Source organism: Lutra lutra, chromosome 2 (genome assembly GCF_902655055.1).
Source record: "Lutra lutra chromosome 2, mLutLut1.2, whole genome shotgun sequence".
Classification (NCBI taxonomy): Eukaryota; Metazoa; Chordata; class Mammalia; order Carnivora; family Mustelidae; genus Lutra; species Lutra lutra.
This window is the reverse complement of record NC_062279.1, coordinates 73,820,791-73,826,790: the sequence shown is the minus strand read 5'-3', so window position 1 is coordinate 73,826,790 and position 6,000 is coordinate 73,820,791. Positions and strand designations below refer to the sequence as shown.

General features: G+C 41.1%; 1 long non-coding RNA gene across 1 annotated transcript in view; it reads left to right on the top strand.

Moving 5' to 3' along the window:
- Positions 1-970: 970 nt before the first annotated feature.
- The window catches only part of LOC125094233 (uncharacterized), a 40,799-nt gene continuing 35,769 nt past the window's right edge, over positions 971-6,000 (top strand). Inside the window, exon 1 of the long non-coding RNA XR_007125427.1 lies at positions 971-1,160. This is a non-coding gene — a long non-coding RNA (uncharacterized LOC125094233). The remainder of the gene's footprint in view (positions 1,161-6,000) is intronic.

Below are 6,000 nucleotides of genomic sequence, written 5' to 3'. Positions count from 1 at the left end.
AGCCAAGACAGGAGGAGGTCATGAGATCAGCATCAAGTGCCCTCCGGGATATAACTGCAAAGCTTCAGCTCCATGTTGCGACTTACATACTGTTAACAGGATGAGCTTCAAAATGTAAGGAAACAAAGCAAAACAAAACAAAACAAAATGTGGTTTATCCTGAGACTTCAACATGGAGAGCAAATTAATGGGAGCATTAAGGAAAACAGCTTGAATCAATCAATTTTTTATATTTTAGATTATTATTATTATTATCATTTAAGTCTAAGTGCAGTGGTTTCTTCTGTGTAGACATAGCCTTTAACAGTCAGTTTGACCTGGATGGTATTAAATGGACATTCAAGTAAAAAAGAAAAAAAAATCTAATTTGGTTGCATACAAAGATCAAATGAACTGTATAGCCCTGTTTTCCACTGTGCTTTGTGCAACCAGTGTGAGAACGTGAGTTGATACTTAGATATCAAGAGGTTGGGATTTGGCTCCTGCCTTTGCTGTAAAGAATTAAATAGCATTTGTAACCCTAGTTCTTCTGTCATGGGGCGAATGATGTATACATCCCCCATGGTACCCTGCAGTGCTATTGGAAGAATGCAATAGATCATGAACCTTTGAACTAGGTTTGGAGGCTCCCTGAGTTTCATCTTTGCTGTCATTGTCAGCTGGGGATGCCAGTAAAAACACCATCTCGTGAATGAGAATTCTTGGATCTTTCTGCTGTGAGAAATTGGGAAATCAGTCAGATGCCCCTATTACTTTTGTGAAATACCTGTTCTGAAGAACCCTGCTGCTTAAATTATAGGGCTTCAGTGTGAGATCTAGACATCTTCACAGTGAACTTTGTGCTAAGGCAAACATGTTGAAATCTCTTGACTTATTGAAAACACAGTTCTAAATTATACTCAGTGAGGTAATAGTTTCCTTCATTGTGATGCAGCATGTGCTGCTCTTAGGACGCTGCACCTGGGCCATCTGTCTGCAGTTTCTTCTGCTAGTTTCATTTGGAGATTTCAAGATGGTGTATATCTCCTTAATTGTTTCTTGACAGACAAGTTAAGAATACCGCAGCAGGCTCTGGTCTCCCAGAACAGGCAAAAATGGTCCTGTAGGCATTCGTAATTTATAGCATCCTGCAACTCTGAAGATCTTCAATACCAACATCTGTAAATTTTGAAATTTCCGTCATTTCTCTGACCTGCCAGATTTTAATTCACAGGCAGGAGATGCTTGTGACTATGAAAATTAGCAACAGTATGCCATCTAGGTTTTCAAGAATATGCCCAAAAAAGTGTCGATGGCTCTGGTAATGAAATAAGGGGAAAAACTGCTAACTTATCCATTTTATGTGCTCTCTACCACTCTCTGCTCCCAGGTGAACACAACAGAGCACTTGGCTTTTATTGGATGGCATTTGATTTGTCATTAACTACATAATACCATTAAGTGTTTGTTCACTAGTCAACACAATCTAAATGCAACAGGCCTCCTGCATAGCAATAGTGCTCAACCACATGCATGTTTACAAAAAAAGGGTTGTTTCTGAATTCAAAAACCCCTTAAGAAAGAACACTATCTAGTTTTAAATGGCCCAATGTCAGAAAAATGCTAACTGTCATCATGATCATGATCAGCCTGCTTTTGGCTCCCAAGTTCCGGAGAATACTTATATGTACATATGTACCCCCCACCTCACATTCTCATGCAGTCCACCACCATGGTTATTGTGGTCCAGAGGCAGACTTTCTGGATAAAAATCCAGAGGTCAGTGTGCCTGGGTGCCTCAGTTGCTTAAGCGTCTACCTTCAGCTCAGGTCATGATCCCAGGGTCCTGGAGTGGAGCCCTGCCTTGGGCTCCCTGCTCAGTGGGGAGTCTGCCTCTCCCTCTCTCCTTCCTGCCCACCCTCACCCCTGTGCCTGTGTTCTTTTTTTCTCTCTCTCAAATAAATGTAATCTTAAAAAAAAAAATATCCAGAGTTCACAGAGCTTTGTCCCTCTCCCAAGCTCAGCAATAAAATAGTCCATGCTTCTCCTGGGGGAATAGGGAGGAGGTAAGGAGAGACTGAAGAGAAACTGAGAGTGTGGCTCTAGGTGGAGTTCCTTCACTTAGAATCTTGAAGACAGAGCAAGTGTGCCCTCCAATGACCAATGTTTAAAAGCAAGGCAGAAAAAGAAAAAGAACATTAATATGATGATGATGATGTGCTTGGTAGGTAGCTTGTCCAAAGCGAGAATAATCAAGATTTTCCCCCAGTTCCTTTATCCTCTCCTTTCTGAGTTCTGCCTTGGTGCAGATGGAGGGAGAGCAGTCTCCTCTCATATTTTCTGGCATGAGAATCATAAACCTATCTTGGCGTTTCTATCATCTTCTGGAAACTTTGAACCCAATCTGGAGTAAGGGAACAGGCCCTGTACTAATGTCTCAATTCTCTCGAGCTCCTCTTTAGCATCTTTCTCTAATCCAAGAAGGGCGTTTTCCCCTCCCAGTGGTGTAGTAAAATGCTATTTTGTATTATCCAGCATTTTTCCATGTGCTCTGGTTAACTTTTTTTTTTAAAAGATTTTATTTATTTGACAGAGATCACAAGTAGGCAGAGAGGCAGGCAGAGAAAGAGGGGAAGCAGGCTCCCTGCTGAGCAGAGAGCCTGATGCAGGGCTCGATCCCAGAACCCTGGGATCATGACCTGAGCTAAAGGCAGAGGATTTAACCCACTGAGCCACCCAGGTGCCCCTCTGGTTAACTTTTTAAATCTTCATGTTCTAGTCTTTCATCTTGGTTCCTTGGTTTACACAAATTCTTTTTGGAGCAAAACTTAGCTTTCCCAAGTGAAAGCCTTGTTTCTAAATTGGGCTTTTTTTTTTTTTAAATTTATTTATTTGACAGATAGAGATCACAAGTAGGCAGAGAGGCAGGCAGAGAGAAAGAGAGAGAGAGGAGGAAGCTGAGCACAGAGCCTGATGTAGGGCTCGATCCCAGGACCCTGGGATCATGACCTGAGCCAAAGGCAGGGGCTTGAACCCACTGAGCCCCCCAGGCGCCCCTAAATTGGGCTTTTAGAGCTTGTTTTGTAAATCCCAAAGATGAACATTTCTATTTTAGGTTCTGGGTTCTGCCTTTTCCTATTGAGTGTAGAACTATTAGTAAGAGTAACCACAGATGAAATCCTCAGAAGTATTTAATGGTGTATGTCTGATAGGACAATGTAAACAACACCCCCTGCCTCCAACTCCTTATACAGAAGGTGTTAACTCTATTACCTTCTATATCACATCGCTGCATCATTACTTCCTTCCTGATCTAGCTCCCACTTTAGCCCCTATCAAGTAGCCTTGATGATGTGCTATATATTTGTCTCAGAACTAAGCAGCCCCAGGGAGAAAAGACTTCCTTGTCCTAGATATTAAACTAAAGGAAGTTCAGGACCTCCAAGCCTAGTGGCAATTTCTGTTCTGGTTCTTCTAGCTCAACCATATCATGTATCCAATACTCTTGACATACCTTCAGAAGAATAAAGGAACATACCTTCTCTTTTTAGGCCTATCTCCAGTGCCCACTGAGACTAAACAGAGTAGGCCCAAGACCAGGTCACTTAGCAAGACCCAAAAGCTCAGTAATAAAATTACTGAAAATGAAGCTCTCTAATGAAGCTTTAGAGAATGTCTTTGATTTTCAGAAGCTTCTGAGATCACATCCTGCTGTGTGACCAGCACTTACCAGCATAATTAATTCTCCTGGCAAGGAGTTAGTGGAAGTGATGATTTTACATCTGAAATTTGCATTAAGGAAAGAGATTTAGGAGTGAAGCGTGTAAAATATCACACAAAACAGGCTTTCCTTTCGCCCTTCTGGACACACACCTGTCAGCTGTAAGCCTGGGCTCTGTTCCAGTTTTAAATGCTGGATCACAGATCCACTGGGTCCAGACAGGGACATTCCAAACCCAAAGGCCATACCTCTTTCTTCTGTTCAACCTGAGGAGCTGAAGAGGCAAACACTATTTCTGTTTGATTGTAGGCTAGGATTTGATCTTTATAGATGGCATTTCTATTCCTAACATATCTATTTGCTTTTGAGGCACTCAGTTCTTTATCATCACCCTACAGTACCCTCGGAATAGATGCCCCAGCTGGGCGCTATTGTATCATCATGTATCTGTCTTCAGAGTTTGTCGTTATTTGTAAGCACTTGTCTCATGCTTGTCTTCTCCTTTGGGTCATGAACTTCATGAGGCGTCACCTTAATGTCCCTAATCCTTAGCCCAGAGTCTGGCACCAAGTGCAGATGGGACTGAGAAGATAGTGGGACTTTTTTTTTTTTTCTTTTTTTTCATTTACTCTCCATAACACTCTTGGAAATAGCCCCTACCACCACTCACAAAAATTGGATATTAAAATTTCATCTGTCTACCTGACTAGGTATGACCTTAGGTTGGCATTTAGTCTTTGTTTCATAACCTATCATATTTAAGTTACTCGTTGGCTTTAAAAGGCAAATCATCGAAATGTCTAACATGTCCTTCCATATATTCCAATATTAGCCAACTGGGACTTGTTCTCCAGTGAGTTTAATAGGACAAAAACACATTTTTCTTCATATTCCTTGAGAAGGAAATAAATGAACTTCCCCTGTAGTACTTACACCCTTAGGAAACAAAAGAAGCAATGATTTTACTCCATGGGCTCAGCAGTTTGTAATTATCAATAATGTTAATGACTAAAGGACACTCTCCAAAGTCCTTTAGTAAAGGATTTTCTTTTAGAATTCTTTTAAATGGCATCTTTGAAAATTATCCTTTCAACCAGAACGTGTGGATCTTATTTTGTTGAATTTCCCCCTTGATAGTTATCTTTTCTTGCCTTCATCTCCTTCTTTCCCTTCCCCTTGTCTTGTCCCTTCTTCTTCTCTTCTCCTATTATTAAGTCTGAGGGCCCTTATTCCTTTTACTCATTGGAAAGTCACACTGTAGTTACTTTTTGGCACACCTGTGCACCACACTCATAGGCTGCTTGCAGTCTTGCTAATGTTTCCTTTTTTTTTTGTAAGCATAAATATCCCTTGTCCTTTACAGAAGGCTTCACTGCCTGCAGAAACCTCATCCCCGTAATTCTAGGAGCCTTTTACTTCCCTGGGTATTTCTGACCTGAATTTTGGCCAACTGTGTCTTACAAAGTCAGCAGGTTTTTCCCAAATATTATCATTCAGTGTTTCCTATGTGAAATCCTGTCCTTTCCAATGTACTTGCAAGAAGGAAATAGAAAAAACAACGTGGGTATTTATATAGGATCTTTTCTCTTTACAGTCAACTGCTTGTGAATCCTTAGACAATTTCAGTGAGAGCAAAGTAAACTGCAGATAAGGGTTGGATGAATAGAGGTTAAGATGGTTGAAGTCTTTTCTAATGTTCCATAGGGAGGGATTGGGCTTGTGTAACCTCCAGACAGCTGCTTGAGGTAATTCCCTTGATGTCAGGGAATCTGAATAAATTTCTAGAATTCAAGGCATTGCTATGCCCTTTGCACATAGGAGAAGTACAAAGCATGCAGATTAACCCCCAGGTCTTTCTTTAGGCAAGGCTCCAGAAAGTTCTGTAGAGTAGCTTAGTCCTGGGAAGGGTTTAGGTGGGAATGGAAACTGACAACTGACCCCTTGAAATTGGGATATAAATGTAATTTTAAGTTTTGCTGAAACTTAACCCTTAGAAGACTCAAGAAAAGCATCTTTGGATTCATTGCATTTCCATGAAAATATTAGATAATTTTCTTTTTTTTTTTTTTAAAGATTTTATTTATTTATTTGACAGACAGAGATCACAAGTAGACAGAGAGGCAGGCAGAGAGAGAGAGAGGAGGAAGCAGGCTCCCTGCTGAGCAGAGAGCCCGATGCGGGACTCGATCCCAGGACCCTGAGATCATGACCTGAGCCGAAGGCAGCGGCTTAACCCACTGAGCCACCCAGGCGCCCAAATATTAGATAATTTTCTTATGTTTCTCAAAACTTTAACTTAG